We start from the raw sequence: 17677 nt of genomic DNA, 5'->3' as shown, positions 1-17677 counted from the left end.
ACTGTAGGTTTTTTGTGGATGCTCTTTATCAAGTTGAGGAAGTTCCTTTCTATTCTTAGTTTGCTTAGATGCTGAGAGGTGTTTTTTTTTTTTTTTAATTATGCATTGGTATTGAATTTTATCAAATGGTGCAGTTTTAGTTTCCAAGTGTTTTCCGATTTTTCTACTACCTTTCTATTATTTATTTTTATTTTGATTCCTTTTAAAAATATATTTTTATTGATTTTAGAGAAAAATAGGGAGTGAGAGAGATAGAAGCATCAATGATGAGACAGAATCATTGATTGTCTGCCACCTGGCACACCCCACACTGGGGATCTTCCCCACAACCTGGGCATGTGCCCTGACCGGGAAATTGAACCATGACTTCCGGGTTCATAAGTTGATACTCAACCACTGAACCATGCCAGCCAAGCTATGTTGATTCCTTTTTAGTCATAAAACATACTATGTACATGCTGGGGTCCAACCCCAGCAGGTCCAGGGGTCCCCAAAGGTGTGGACGGAGTCGGCGAAGAGGGAAAGACTCGGAGGCAGCGTTCAGTTGATCAGCAGCCTAGCCAGGATCTCTAGCCAGGATCTCCAGCCAAGTTCTGGTCTGGATCTCCAGAGAGGTTCTGCTTAGGATCTCCAGCCAGGTTCTGTACAGGTTCTCCAGCCAGGTTCAGTCACCAGGTTCTAGTCAGGTTCTCTTGCCAATTTCTGTAGTCAGGTTCAGTCCAGGATCTTTTGCCATGTTCTCTCCAGCGAAGTCCTTCTGTCTCTAGAGAACGTTCTGTGTAGGTTCTGTGCCTAGGTTCGGTCTCTCTTGGTCCTGTCTTCTAAGTTCTGTCTCCTAAGTTCTGTGTTCTAAGTTCTGTGTCTTGCTGTCTTGTTACATCTGTATTTATACCAGTTGATTCAATCCTATCAATCTCTATTACAAAGGGTAGGGCATTTCTTATCTCCATTCCAGGGAGTAAAGATTATGTAGCTTAAGCATGATTGTTCGTAGTTAAAGTGATTAATTACCTGCCTGGCACTTAGTTGAGGGGTTTTATCCCCTCCCTGACTTCAGGGAAAAATCCCTACCTGGGGAAACAACCTTTCTCGGAGAGGTGACCTTGGTTAAAACACACAGCGCTAAGGGGAGCAAACATATTAAGAACAGTATGCCATATATGCCAGGTCCCTTGAAACAGCAAGGATGGACCGGCTCCCGGCAAATTCCCCCTTTTTTATTTTTTAAAAGCAGGCATTAAAAAGAAAAACCCCAAATGCTCTCTTGTATCCATTTTAAGAGTAGGGTTGGCGCTTTCTGCTATTACCTGAGTCCTGATCTATCACCCCAGGGAGAGCTTGCCAATCCTGCGCTTTCCTGGGGTGGAAAGGCTGCAGTGGGGTTAAGGATAAGGCTCCTTGGGCCTACCTTCTCCCATGCCTCTACATTTACCTTTCCGGCACCTTTCCTTCCTCAGAAAAGCATGGACATACTTCTTGTATAAAACGTTCTGTCTGACTGGGAGTAACCTTAATTCCTCTGCTAGCAAGCATATGTGTTAAAAGATCAATACAGAGTCTTATTTCTTTAGACTCAGTATGGCACATCTTCTTAATCTAAAGATCAATACAGAGTCTTCTTTCTTTGGACTCAGTATGGCACATCTTCTCAACCTAAGTTCTGTACTATCCACCTTCTTACCCTACTTATCCTCTATAGGGGGGTCTGCAGTACCCTGGTGGAGTCCTATCCGTCCAGAGTGTGGGGGTTCTCAATGGGGGGGCTTACCTAAGGGAATCCTGTTCCAGGGGTTCCCAAAGGTGTGGACGGAGTCGGCGAAGACTATCCACCCTATTCCTACGGTGGAGTCCGATCCGTCCCAAGTGCAGGGCGCTTACCTAGGGGATCCCTGTTCGGGCGCCAGATGCCGGGGTCCAACCCCAGCAGGTCCAGGGGTTCCCAAAGGCGTAGACGGAGTCGGCGAAGAAGGAATGACACGGAGACAGTGTTCAGTTGATCAGGGGCCTAGCCAGGATCTCCAGCCAGGATCTCCAGCCAAGTTCTGGTCTGGATCTCCAGAGAGGTTCTGCTTAGGATCTCCAGCCAGGTTCTGTACAGGTTCTCCAGCCAGGTTCAGTCACCAGGTTCTAGTCAGGTTCTCTTGCCAATTTCTGTAGTCAGGTTCAGTCCAGGATCTTTTGCCATGTTCTCTCCAGCGAAGTCCTTCTGTCTCTAGAGAACGTTCTGTGTAGGTTCTGTGCCTAGGTTCGGTCTCTCTTGGTCCTGTCTTCTAAGTCCTGTCTCCTAAGTTCTGTGTTCTAAGTTCTGTGTCTTGCTGTCTTGTTACATCTGTATTTATACCAGTTGATTCAATCCTATCAATCTCTATTACAAAGGGTAGGGCATTTCTTATCTCCATTCCAGGGAGTAAAGATTATGTAGCTTAAGCATGATTGTTCGTAGTTAAAGTGATTAATTACCTGCCTGGCACTTAGTTGAGGGGTTTTATCCCCTCCCTGACTTCAGGGAAAAATCCCTACCTGGGGAAACAACCTTTCTCGGAGAGGTGACCTTGGTTAAAACACAGCGCTAAGGGGAGCAAACATATTAAGAACAGTATGCCATATATGCCAGGTCCCTTGAAACAGCAAGGATGGACCGGCTCCCGGCATGTACAGTTTAAATTCTTTAAAATTTATTAATATTTGCTTCATGACCAAGGATGTGGTCTATTATGGTATATGTAGGTGTTTCATTGGTACTTAAAAAATCTATGTATTCTTCTATGATTAGATTGAGTGTTCAATACATGTCAATTAGTTTGTGTAGATTAATAGTGTTGTTGATTAGTTCAATAACCTTGCTAATTTTCTGTCTTGTTCTATCAATTGTTGAGAAAAAGAAAGAGATGTTGAAATGCAAACTATTATTTTGTATATGCCTATTTCTTCTTTCAATTTGATTAATTTTTTTCTTTATACATTTTGCAGCCCTGTTATTTGTTGCATATTCATTTAGGTTTTCCCCTTCCTTTCTAAGGATATTTTCATTAGGGATCTTTTATAGAATTCTGGGTCAATGGTTTTTTTCTTTCAGTTCTTAAAAATGTTGTGCCACATCTTTCTGGCTCCCATAGCTTCTGGTGATAAAATCTCTGTCATTTGAATTGTTCTCCATAAATAAGATATTGTTTATCTTCTGCTGTTTTAAACTTTTTAATTTTTTTTTAATTTTTAAAAGTCCGGGTATGATGGTGTTGGTGTGTATTTCTTTGGGTTTTGCCTCAGAAGGTTTACTAAGCTTCTTTGACCTTCAAGGTGAGGAGAGCTTCTCATTGCTGCTGGGTGGTTGTGGAATTGCCAGTTCCTCACTAGACCTCAGATAAAACACTTGTTTTATTATCGTCCATGTAGCCTCAACTGACACCACAACATAGGAAGGAGCCTCCCTGTGACAAAGGAGTTGACAGTCCTGGGCCTCTGTTCTGCTGCTGCTCCGCAGGGACATTGCCTTGTCTGGTGCAGATGGAGGCCCAGGCTTCTCACTTGGCCTTTCCTCCCATGGCTAGAGCTGGGGCCACAGTATTTCTCTCTGTTATGTGGCTGAAACATATTGGTTATCGCTTAAATATTTCTGTCTTGCTAATTTGTCCCTTTTTCTCATTGTTTGACTGCAGAGAACAGGCTTTTGTTGGGTCTCATTCTGCCTATACCCTTTGGCATTTTCTGGGTTGCTGGCTTCTCCAATATGTAGTCTCATATTAATGAGGCAATAAAATATAGACAAAAACAAAAAGCATGCCACAACACAGCAAAACAAAATAGAAAACAACCAAGGAACTCACCACTGTGTTATTCCTTGGGTCCTTAGTTCCCTGATGAGTCTACCTTCTTCTCTCAGACTCTCGAAGTCTTCCTATGATTTCATATATGCAAAATCCAGGGGTTTTAGTTGTACTTAGTGGGAGGAATAGTGAAAAGTACATCTACTTCATCTTGTCATAAGTGGAAGTCCCTCCCGAATTTTTGTTTTTACATTCTACTTCTATTTGATGTCCCATCCATGCACATCCTATTTTATATCCTCTTTATATCTCTCAGTTCTTGCGTTTCTGCTTTGCATGGTGTTCTCTTCTTCATGCAGGTGTTCTTGCATTTCCCTTTGTGGTCTTCTCAGAGGTAACTTACTTCATATTTTCGGAACAGTGATTTTTTGAGTTGTATTTTTTTCTGCTTCACAGCAATATTTAATTTATTTTTAAAATATATTTTTATTGATTTCAGAGAGGAAGGGAGAGGGAAATAGAGATAGAAACATCAATGATGAGAGAGAATCATTGATCAGCTGCCTCCTGCACGCCCCCTACTGGGGATCAAGCCTGCAACCCCAGCATGTGCCCTTGACTGGAATCAAACCCAGGACCCTCTAGTCTGCAGGCCAACGCTCTATCCATTGAGCCAAACCAGCTAGGGCCACAGCGATATTTTATGGTAAATATTTTTTAATCTATTGAACAGTTTGCTGTTCTTCAGCACAGCATTCAGCATTATATCTTTGCGTGATGTTGTTCTAGAATCATTCTTACTGCTCATCAGTGTGTTAGTCAGCTATTTGAAGGAGGTGTGTTTGGGTGAGGGAGTTCAGAATAGGGAAGAGTTTGGGAAGTCCCCCAGGTTCACAACCTGAAAGCTCTCTCCTTCTCTGCTGCCACAGGGACACAAAAAGGCATTCTAACACATATGGCACATCAGGCGGTTATTTGTGTATGCCCACCTCATCTGCTTCTCTGAACCAAACCAGATCAATGAGTCTTTCTGTTGGCAGCCCGGTCTATTTCACTTTCTCCCCCTTATTGCTAGCACTGGACATAGTTATCTAACCAGTGTATGACTCTCATCTTCAGTGAGTATATTATTTTTGATTCTGATATCCATTATTGGTGAGCCCATTCAAAAAGCTTCTTAAAGAATTCTCCTTACTTTTTCCCAATCGTGGCGGTTTTTGACAGATCATATACATGTACCTGGGTTATATCTATACCTTATATTCACTGTAAATGGAGTGTTTAGACTTTTTCCTGTCTTCTTGTTGCTATTACATGATTTCCAAGAGAAGAAGGTGAAAAAATGCTGACTTAGGGAGACATTTCTAAAGTGAAAATTTTTAACCTGCATTTATTGAGTACCTAATGTTTCAATTTTTTATTTTCATACTTTAAATGAATCAATAAAAGACATACATTGGAAGATGAGGCAACAAAGAACGTGTTAATGAGGTTTGTTCAGGGGCAATAATTTTCAATTGGAAATTTAGCCTTCATCCAAATACTTTCTAGTGAAATTACAAAAATTTCCTTTGAGTTAACTAAGTGTTGTCTCCAGTTCATTCTTTGACTAGTTGGTGATTTCAGGTAAAGCGCTTTCAAAATTTCTATGTGAAGCGTTTATTACATGTTGGAATAAAGTTATAAATGCCCTGCAGACTAATTGCTATTACTTCCCATGAACTACAACATAATGCTTATGTTGGGAGACTAAACTTGTATGCTTATTTTAAAGTTTCTGCTTTATGAGGAAAGAAAAATTCCACATATATAACGGTACTATGTTATTTGATTGAATCCATCAGACGCATTGTTATAGAAGATTTTTATAGGTCTTCTGTGACAACATGGGACAATGGCACACAGAAAGTGGTGTTTCTTATTTTTCACTATTGATTCTAAGCTTCCTACTTCACTACGTCTTACAGTAGACAAAATCAGAGAGTTTATATGCTTTCTTCATCCACAGCCATGCTCTGAGTCCAGCCCATTATTAAAAATTTGAAAATTATAGAAAAACTTATACATGGTAAATAAAGATTATCTACAAATTTTCCACTCAAACATGCCTCATTATTAATGTTTTAAAATGTTTACTGTGAGTCTTTTCCTATGCAATTTAACTTAATTGGCATCATGCTGTCCCTGTAATTTTATTTGCTATTATTTAGTTTAATTAAATGTTATTCAATGTCATTAAAAATCTTCCCAAATATCATTCTAATCATTGAATATTCTTATTCAGTCTTGTTGATATTCATAAAAGCAAAGGCATAGCATTCTTGGGTAGCAAGATATATCATAAAAGTCTCAATCATCCAAAAATTACTATATTAGTATATAAGTAAAATATAATCTTAGAAGTTCAACTTTCTTTTAAACTATTTTGGAAAGAATGGAAGGAAAAGGTGAAATGATCTTAATATCCATGAAGAATAATAAATGTTCAAAATATCTAAAAATTAGAAGAGAAAAATTGCATGAGGTGATTAATTCCTAGAAATTAAAACCTACAATACTTTAATAGTAGATAATTTGTTAATCAAAATAGTAAGGCATTAGAATAGAAACAGACAAATTTGTCTGTGTGTGCTTAGGAAATTAAAATGTAAGTAAGATGGAACTTTGATTCAGTGGCGAAAGACTGGCCTCTTTGTTGAATGTGCTTTCACACCTGGCTATCCATCGGAAAAACAAGTCTTAAGCCACTATATCACACAGAAGCAAACGGAATTCCATATGGATACAAAGATAAATTTTTATTATAAAACCAAAAACCTGATAAGAAAATTTAGGAGAATGTTTTTATACCTTTAAGGTAAAGAAAAACAATTTAAACAAGACAGAAAACTCAGAGCCATAAGGAAGAGACATTTAAACCCATAAAGATAGTCCTATATGTGAATGTATTCCAAAAACCAAGTAAAAACGTAAGTGATAAGCTGGAAGAAAATGTTGCACCACATACGACAGAAAAAAATATTACCCATAATATTATAAATTGTATTATACCTACAATTATATAAACAAAAGGCACGCATCCCAAGGAACACGTTTATAGAATATGAATAAGCAATTGACAGAAGAGGACACTCAAAGGCCAATAGACATATGAGGGAATGTTTTATTTTATTAGTAACAATGAGATACTAGCTTTTACCCATGAGATGGGCAAAAATTTAATAAAATGCTGGTGAGTTCATGGAGGGAGGGACTCTCCTACTGCGGGTGGGAATGTTTATTGGTATAGACCTCAGAAAAGTAATATGGAAATATGCATTTCAGATTTAAAAGTATATCCCCTTTACTTAGCAACTCCACTCCCGGGAATCTTCCTTATCAAAATAAAAGCCCTCAAATGTAATAATAGGTACAGGATGTTTGTTTAAGCCTAGAATGGCAAAACAAACCCAAAAAACCGTAACTACCCTGAATGCTAAATATATAGGAGAATGGTAAAAACATAGTATGTTTCACCCATATTAGGAAATATCTTAAGTTAATATGAAAGAATAATTTAGATCCACATCTGGCGACTCACAATGGTGTCCATGATGTATATGCTATTGAGTGAGAAAAGCCAGTCATTGAGAAATGTCTATAGAATGATCACATTTATATGAAAATAAGCAATGAAAAGCGATAAATGTATATGTATATGCATATAAATTATATGAGCATGAAGAACGGTGAGGAAGGAGATAATCCCATCTGTAAATAGGCTAATCTTAGTGAGGTAAGATGATGTAAAAAATACCAAGGCAGTAGTCAAGTGGAAACATACCAATGGCATGTTTTATCAGATGTAGACTATCAAATTCTGTTTTATTATAATTTTGCACAAGTTACACATACATGCAGAAGTACTGAAAGGTCTTTTGTATAAATAGAAAAATGAATTGGTGATGAAATTCCAGAGATTGTTTCCTTTGGGTTATCAGTTACTTTGATAGCAGGTTTGAATAAATCTATTTAAAATAACATTTATTCTTATAACTGCACAGTATCCTATGTAATAAAAGCCTAATATGCAAATCGACCGAATGGTGGAACAACCGGTCACCATGATGCGCACTGACCACCAGGGGGCAGATGCTCAATGCAGGAGCTGCCCCCAGCCCACAGGCCCCAGGCCAGCCAAGGTGGGTGCCAACAAGGACCCCCTGATCGCCCCATCGGTCGCCCTGCAGAAGGAGGTTACTGGTGGCAGCAGTGGGGGACGGGGCGGGTGAGGGGGTGGCACCAGGCAGGCCAAGGCAGGTGTCAGCAGGGGACCCCAATCGCCCCGCCAGTCTCCCTATAGATTGGCCCATGACCACTGGCCAGGCCTAGCCACCCTACCCGTGTATGAATTTTGTGTACTGGGCCTCTCGTTATGCATAAGTGTGAAAAATTTGGGCTATGAACAACTTGGTATATAAATCATTTACATTTCAGAATATTTTCTTAGAAAAGGTTTCAAAAGCTTAGGTATAAGACTAAAATATACAAATATTTTGAAAGTTCCTAATATCTGTTGCCAAATACTTTTTACAAATTATTCAGGTTTGAAGAGAATAATTCTTCCATCTTTTGCCTGATTCTACTTTCTATTAACTTCTGATTTGATTATGCCATTTCTTTTTTTTAAGTTTCTCATTTTCAAAACTTAAACTACAGTGTATACACACTTAAAAACAACTGTAAGAATTTCAAATATGCAATACCTTCTAAAACATAAAACAAGATGAGCTGTGGTGAGATTAACCAATAGTCTTCTGACCCAGAAAAAGCATTGCTAACTTTTTGGTCTCTATTTTCCCCATAAATACCACCCTATACATTTCTTACCCTGGGGTGCTGGCACTATCTACCATAATTACAGGTGCTTTTATTTTTAATCTGGCAATCCCATTTCTAAGAATGTACCCAAAAGTATATTGGTACAAGTATAAAATGATATATGCGTTGTGACATTGTATGTAATGGCAAAGTTTTTTTTTTAAAAAAAAACAAAACAAAAAACCTAAATATCTACCAGTAGATTCTCATAATAAGCAGTAAAAAAGAAATGAAGAAAAGATACATACACAAATGCAGAGTGATCTGTAGTATATCTTGTTAAGTGAATGTTGTATTCTTTAGGATAAATATATCTTAATGTAAATATAGCAGGGCACACATTACACTTAAAATATATTCACTGTTCATTTGAAATTCAAATTTAACTGGGTACCCTTTCTTTTCACTGCTAGATAAATAGCCCTCTTTGAGAAGACTCTGAGATGGAGGTTAGTGTGCAAGATGTTTGTAGCAGTGCCCCTGGTGGCAACACCCATGGCTGCAGGACAAAATTGGGCAGAGAGAGGCTGTGCTGCAAGCACCGAGGGGCGGAGAGCTGAGCACTATCTGTTGATACAGTCCCAGCGACACCGAAGGGGGAGCAGGTGACTGATCTCTGAATCCCTCCCGATAACGGAGCAAAGAGCCCAAAGTGTGCAGTCCATCCAACCTGTGATTTTCAAATGCATAAAACACAATGTACTAGTATAGTGCACTTCTTATATTTATAAAAACAAACTAAGTATAAATTCACGTTAATAAAAATGGTTAATGACAAAAAGAGGGAATAGGGCAATGGAGGTGAGATATTTATGAATACACTTTGTTCAATAATTTTGACTTTGGACGTAAGTTTTATATTACAAAAAAATTTAAACCCAAATGGGGGAAAAAAAAAAAGCCCTACGAAGTTAAACTGAAAGAAGTAAATCCATATCAAAGATTGATGATGTAACAACTCAAAAAAAAATTACACCAAGCAATGCTAGAACAGGGTTTTAATTACAAAATATTTTAAACTTCATTATTACTGACATTGTTTTGAGACTATAGTATGTATATTTTAGGATAAATAAATTATGCTAATATTGTTGAAAATCTGAATTTTCAGTGTAAGGTAATAGAGGTACAAATACAAAAATCAAATGAGTTAAGTAAAAATCAACATTATATTAAAAATGAAAAACAACAACGTTATATTTAAAATGGAAATATTAGAATGACTCATTTTTTATTTTTTATTTTTTTATATATTTTATTGGTTTTTTACAGAGAGGAAGGGAGAGGGATAGAGAGTTAGAAACATCGATGAGAGAGGAACATCGATCAGCTGCCTCCTGCCCACTCCCCACTGGGGACATGCCCGCAACCAAGGTACATGCCCTTGACTGGAATCAAACCTGGGACCCTTGAGTCCGCAGGCTGACGCTCTATCCACTGAGCCAAACTGGTCAGGGCAAGAATGACTCATTTTTAAAAACAAATATTTTCCAGCTTTGTACACTAGAAAGCACCAAAAACAATGACAGCTTACTTGTCCTGAGCACTAGCTGCCTCTATTTTGGTCTCTAAATACCATTCTGTTCTAAAAGGAATATGAGGTTCCCTGAGGAATCTATTGTATGAGAAAGCAAGGTACTTTTCAAAAATGAACGCAGCTGTGGCAGAGAATGTAGAGCAAAACTCTGACTCTGAATACGTTCAGATAAAGCATTGATCCTGCCTTTCCCACATGAGCTGGAGTTCAAGGTAACTAAAGAAAAACTCGTTGATGAAAAACAGTTCTTAAGAAAGGATTCCAGTTAATAAATGTAGGATGAATGGTACAATTTTTTAAAAAATCACCACTTGGACAGATTGCAGAAATTATGGGGAGAGAGAAACAATTTCAGTGGCTCCACAAAAAAGAGATTGGATGAATCCAGGATGTGAAACATTCTGAAGAAAGAGGAGGAAACAGATCCAGTTTCTTTAACAAATCAACAGCATTTGTAGAGAAAAAGGGAGATTTTTAAAGATATTAACAACTGATAATTAATTGATATTGTTTGGACCCTGAATCAAATGAAGCAACTTAATAAAAGACATTCTTAATTTATAGTGTGGCAATCTTTAAAATGTTCATAATACACATTAAAGTACAATTCCAATACACAGCTCTTGGTCTAAATTATGTAGATTTTGGAACCTCTTTCTTTGCAAGCCTTAAAAAGGATTAATTTGAGAAAAAAATAAATTGAAGAAAAAGTATTCTAGTGATTCTCTAGTTTGGAAAATGAAGGTTATTGTTTGTTTTTTACTTTAGAGTAAATGAATATTGTTTTTTCCTACCTTTTTTTTTCCTATTCACACCAAGCTTATTCTCTAATAGGTAATTTCCCTTGATACTAGCATTTTTCATAGGAGACAAGAGGCCTTGTGCACGAAATTCATGCATGGGGGCGGGTCTCCTCAGCCTGGCCTGCACCCTCTCAAATCCAGGACCCCTCGGGGGATGTCCAACTGCTGGTTTAGGCCCAATCCCAGACCAGGCCTAAGCCAGCAGTGGGGCATGCCTCTTGCAATCCGGGACTGGGGCAGCTTCACCAGGGCTGTGGCTGCAGCTGTAGGCACCCAGGAGGGGACCTGGGATGGGACGGCTTCTCCCTGGCCGCAACCGCAGGCACCCGGGACTGGGAACGGAGGCAGGGTAGCTTCACCAGGGCCTGGCTTTGTCATGTAGGACCTCTGGAAGGTTGTCTGGAAGATGTCTGGTCTAATTAGCATATTATCCTTTTATTAGTATAGATTAGATTTGGGGAATCCCAAGGTATTAGTCTCTGCTATGTTTTTAAATAGTTTTTAATTATATTTTCTACATTTACTTTTTATACTCCTTTGATAAAGAGACCATAATTTTACAAAATAATTAAGTAGATATAAACAGACATCTCTCCCCACCAGTGCCAGCAAGACCTAATACACATTTCTTATATTTTTGTCTATTCTGCATGGTGAAAGGTATAGGCATATTTTTATAATTGTTTTCACCATTTTTAAAAAAATAAACTTAAGCCTACCAGGTAAAGTCAAGAAGCCACACTGGAAAATAGCTTTCATTTCCCTGATGCTATAATTAACCGCTGCAGGCAGAGAGCTATGGCGCGATTGCTCAAGCTCTTTGAAGTTCCCACACCCACTGTCCCTGTGAATTAGGGTGTTAAGTCCTGGTGTCAGTGCCAATTCTAACTTAGAAATTACATTCTTCCCACTTAAAATTCCTCCTAGAGTTTCCACAGGAGAAATTATTCCCCCTCTTCCTCCTGAAAATTGTTGTGTAATATTGCTGCAGAGGGAAGATGCTTGGTGCCACCTCAAAGGCGGCTGCCTTTCAGCGGAGGCTGAAGCGGCATCTATATATAGACGAGAAAGAGCCTTAGGCTCACCGTAGATGAAAAGCACTCTGGATGTGTAAGGTATTATTATTACTCAGGCAGTTATTTTCACTTTGCTGCAAGGTGCAGCGAGCGATGAAACCTGCCCAACAGCACTGCAGCGAGGCATGCTTTGGGCTCTCACAATGTTTCTCTTGTACCAACACCACCTGTCAATTTTTAATACGTAAAGTAATTTGAGGAATTTTGAATTGGTATTTTTTTATCTAGATGCCCACGGTGGGAAGGGGAATGGCCAACAAAACCCTTGGGTAAAGCTGCATGTTTCAGCCCCACGGAAAAAGGAGCAGAGAGCGAGCCTTGCCCGTGGATAGAAAGAGGGAAAATGTACTCCAGTCACACTGCGTCTGAAACACAATTCAGTAGCAACCTGCTGATTTAATCAATCCTTTTCAGTTAAAAAACAGAAATTGGAGAGTAATATGCATGATGAAAATTTTAATAAAACACATTGGGATTTTTTTCTTAATGGAAAATGGAAATGATCTGAAGGCATCCAGCATATCTTTGAAAACCTCCTGAAAAAGTAAAAGCAAATTGTGTAATTGCATCCAAGCCTGTTTGCAGTTCTATATGTTTATTGCAACATAGGAACCTTTGGTGCTTACCTCCTTGGAATCAGAGAGATACATAAGGGTCACTCTGATGACCTGAGGGTAGCCCTTTGGTTAGGTATTTTGTTGTCTTTTGTTCTCCTCTGAACACAAAGCCAGTCAGCCCCCTCTCAGATTGGAAGTAGGAGCCGAAATGAACCCCTCCCTACCATCATGGGCAAGGAGACGCCACTGATGAGACGGGCTGGCAACACCTACAAACAAGGCCCAAGAAGAGGTCTCCCATTTCCTGTCAGAATAAAGAACAAGCTTATTATGAAACTCCTTCAAAAGGAGGTAGAATTCAGGTTTCCTAATGAGTTGTAGAAGAAAAGGAATTCTTTCTTCTAAGCAAGTGTATCCCATAAAATTTTCTATGATGGTGGAAATAGCCTACATCTGTGCAGTCCAATAAGGTGGCCACTAGCCACCTGGGGCCACTAAGCCCCTTGGAAATTAATTTTATGTAGTTTCAATGGCCCCATGTGGCCAGTGATAACACAGTATAGACATCAAAGGAATGAGTTAACCAAAACGGTAGGCATCTCCACCCAGAATGTACCGTTCTTTCCACGGAAAGGCTGGGCCCATGCACTCTGACAGGCAAGGTGGTGGAGAAGCGGAGCCATGGTGTCTGAGGATCTGGTTCCAGTCTGTCATACTACTCTTTGCACAAGTTTTTCTTTAAAGCTAAACTTCTTTAAAAACCTATATAATAAAAGCCTAATATGGCAAGTGTTCGGTCAACAGGTCGGCCGTTCAACCAATCAGAGCATAATATGCTAATGATATGCTAAGGCCGCTCAACCACCACTCACCATGACATGCACTGACCACCAGGGGGCAGACAGTCTACTGGTCGATCAGTCACTATGATGTGCACTGATCACCAGGAGGCAGACGCTCCAACCAGTAGGTTAACTTGCTGTTGGGGTCCGGCCGATCGGGACCGAGTGAGATGGGCCAGACATGCCCTAGAGCCCTCCCGTGGGCCCTTCCCGGCTGGCCAACCTCCCGCATCCATCCCTGGCCCCGATTGTTCACCAGTGGGGTCCCTCGGCCTGGCCTGTGCCCTCTCGCAACCCAAGACCCCTTGGGGGATATTGAAGAGTTAGTTTTGGCCTGATCCCACAGGCCAGGCCGAGGGACTCCACTGGTGCACAAATTCGTGCACCAGGCCTCTAGCCTATATAATAAAAGCCTAAGAGTCCATTACAGCAGAACAGCCAGAATGACCGGTCACTATGATGTGCACTGACCACCAGGGGGCAGACAATAAGTGCAGGAGCTGCCTCCTGGTAGTCAGTGCGCTCCCACAGGGGGAGCACCACTAGCCAGAAGCTGGGCTCATGGCTGGCAAGCGCAGCTCCCATGGCAGGAGCCTCTCTCAACTCCGCAGTGGGCTGGGATGAGCACGAGCAGTGCCCGGCCTCGATATGGGCTCCTCCCTGGCCGCCTGCCGCTTGGCACACTGTTACATCCCCCAAGGGGTCCCTGACTTCAAGAGGGGGCAGGCTGGGCTAAGGGATCCCTCCCCCCAGTGCAGGAATTTCGTACACCGGCCCTCTAGTAAGAGTATTAATACCTTATTAATTTGTTGTGAAGATTAACAGAAAAATGTTCTTAGGACAACCAGCAAGACCTTCTATGTAAGAAGTACTCATCAATGTTCACAATTCCTCACAATCATTACAAATATGCTGATGATGGAAGACCTAGGCCTAAAATGGGCACATCCACTAATTATTATAGGTTTGGGTGGACTCCTGGGAAACCAGCCAAAATGTGTAAACTCATTCAGAAGTTAGATTCATCCCATTCGCCGATTCCATATTTATTTTAGTGAGAGGTTGCATATAGCATTCTGCAAGGCACTGTGAGTGTGATGGGAGATACCAAGAGCACGCTCAGCCCTCAAGTTCTCAGGGATGTAGTCCAGGACAATCCATGATTAGCTGAGTTGGGAGGTTGCAGTTTGTCCCAGTGACAATTTTGACTAATGGCATGACCTACCCAGTGACAAATGTCTAAAACAGAGATACCCGCTTAGTGGCAGTAACTCAATATAGCTCTTCTTCCTTCAGTCGTGTCCAATATTGATTTCAAGCCCCTAAAGGACAGATATGTTGTCTTAACTTGATTTACATAGTGGCAGAGTTCACATTCTGTTTTCAAGAGATTCCTTTGGATGCTGGTAAAAATTAAGTGTCAAACAATGCTTGAAGTACACTATGAATAGTCTTTCTTCAGCAGAATTTTCCATCACTAGTTTCTAACTAGCACTATAATGCCCAGGACAAATGAGGTAAGCTTTTGAACACATATCCAGACGTAGGGTCATAAATCTGAGTGCTGGGAAAGTTATGTGCTGTGGGCCTGGGGCTGGCTGCTTGCCTCCATGCTTAGGGGGCAGGCTGCACAGTACTGTTGGCAAGAGTTTGCAGCAGCCTGGAAAACGTGATGAAAATCTCAGCCTCGTGCTATCAGGTCAATAATTTAAATTCAAGCCAGACATACAATGACAGAGCTCCACTGGTTGTCAAGGTCCCTGGCATGCACTCTTCTCCCATCTCAAAGTCAACAGCTCTGCCTGGCTGGCTGCTTTCGAGAGGGGAGTTAGGTTAGGAGCCACTTTACTCTGCAGGTTGTTTACTTGAGGCAATGGAGACAGAAAACTAGTTGTCAAGATTATATCCCATTCAGGAAGGGATTTAACTTAGTTTTTAAAAATATATATATATTATTGATTTCAGAAAGGGAGAGAGAGAGATAGAAACATCGATCAGCTGCCTCTTGCATTCTCCATACTGGGGATCCAGCACACAGCCCGGGCATATGCCCTGACCAGAAATGGAACAGTTACCTCCTGGTTCATAGGTCCATGCTCAACCACTTTGCCACACTGGCTGGGATTACCTTAGTTTTTAAGTTTTATATATTCTATTGCATAGAATATTTGAAAAGTGAAGAACACACCAGTGAAATGGAGATTGTATATTGTCCTCTGATGTCAACTACTTTAACTAGAAACACTACAGGAATCTCGTGTTAAGTTTTTGGCAGATGGAGGATTTGAAGGTGTCAGTTAAGCCCAATGTAATTAAAAATTATTTCTTAAATTTGGAAAGGCAATGAATATTAATTGATTCAGATGTTAAATTCTCATATGAAGTCCTGGCATAGATGCATGAGGAAAGTTTCACGTGCTGGATCTTTTTCTCTACCTTTTAACAGATATAATATGGTAAAGGGAGGTATCTTGTAAGAAAATGTCCAAAAGGCTATTACAGTTAATGAAAAAAAATTGAAACAAAAAAATCCAGGCATGAGGCATTTGATTTCTCAGTTGGGATGTATTTCAGGAAGAGATGGCATCGTGCCTTCCCCATCAGGACTTGGTAATCATTCCACTATTCATGAACAGATGCCTTGGTCAGATCCCCAAGTGTAAGTGAATGCATTAAAAGATCCAGGGAATTGGGATATTAATTCTAAATCATTACCTATTATAGATTTTCTGGAAACAAGTAGGGAGACATGGCAAGGAGATGAAATGGTAGAGATTGTATCTAACTCTGGGCCAGAAGTTGGTCTCAGGAGATCACCAAAAGAGCTCACTTTAGCATAAGAATTAAACTCTTTAAAAATATTCAAGCAGTTACTGTCACAGTGTGGAAGGTTGATACAAGACAAAGTAGACTCAGGAATGCCTCATGCCGTATAGGAAATCCCTGGAAATTCTCTATTAGCCAGAGGAGGGTGCACAGATCATCTTTGCATGCTTACAAAATACCTTTTCTCATGTAATTCTTGTGAAGGAGATTGTTGAGCAGAGGCTTGACACAATGGTGCTTGTAATAGGAAATAGTGTTCTAAATACATTGTGGCATATTTTTAAATTTAGGCTTAGTTGCCCTCCCTTCAGATTTTTATATTTTCACTCAGACAATTTAGCACTGGTTAATCTGTGTGTGGATGTATTTTTTCACCTGAACAATCAACTTTAAGTTATTTTAAAAATTATTTTCATTTTCAGATATTATGATGATACCATACTTGGGGAAAATGTTCTTGAGTTTAAGAGATTCTGAATACCTAAGGGCAAAATGTAATAATCATTCACATGAAGAATTTCACAATAGCATTCAAAATTGTTTATGTCAAGGGCAAAGTTTTTGAGGACATAATTCTTACAGATATGCTCTTTCTTGTGTTATGGCTATGTTTACATCAAACTCCTCATAACAACTCTGCAGACTGTATTAAGTGCTTCTTCTACCTCTCAAATGACTTAATATCATTAAGATAGACTTACTGAAAGTCTGTACAAGAAAGTTTTGTTGTAGAACACGACAGAAATGTACTATAAAATATAGTTTATTATTACTACAGTGAAATCCTGACCAAACATTTGCTGCATTTGAGCTTGTTTTTGTTTATTAATTTTGTTATTGCTTATTAGTTTTTTACCCACAAAAGTGAGAAGTGATAAATGCTTTTTTAGCACATTGGTAACAAATAGGAAGTGTGGTTCTTAGTGTCAGTGCAAACCATTTGAGTAGAGGATGAGGACTCTGAAGATACATGTGGATTGCACATGTGTGTTCAAATTACTGTTCTAAAGCAGGGGTTTGCAAAGTGTGACACATGGGACAGACCTGGCCCACTGCTTGTTTCTGTAAATAAAGTTTTATAGGAACATAATCAGACCCTTTAGTTTACATACTGTCTATGCCTGCTTTTGCACTACAATGGCAAACCTGAGTATTTTCAACATAGATACATGATCTTCAAATCCTAAAATATTTACTATCTGGTTCTTTACAGAAGTTTTCCAACTCATGCTATACCATATACTTTTGTTCCTTTTTTTCTGTCAAATGTAGTAACCACCATGGATTCACAAATACAAAAACTAGTTTAACTATCTTTTCAACTGCTATCAGAAATATAGTCTGGGAAAACCTACATGCTTTCTAATTGCCTTTATAGTAAAAGGTCTGTGGGAGTCTGAGAAGCAACTAGG

This window comes from Myotis daubentonii, chromosome 14 (genome assembly GCF_963259705.1).
Source record: "Myotis daubentonii chromosome 14, mMyoDau2.1, whole genome shotgun sequence".
In the NCBI taxonomy this organism is placed as follows: Eukaryota; Metazoa; Chordata; class Mammalia; order Chiroptera; family Vespertilionidae; genus Myotis; species Myotis daubentonii.
Note: the sequence above shows the minus strand (reverse complement) of the source record.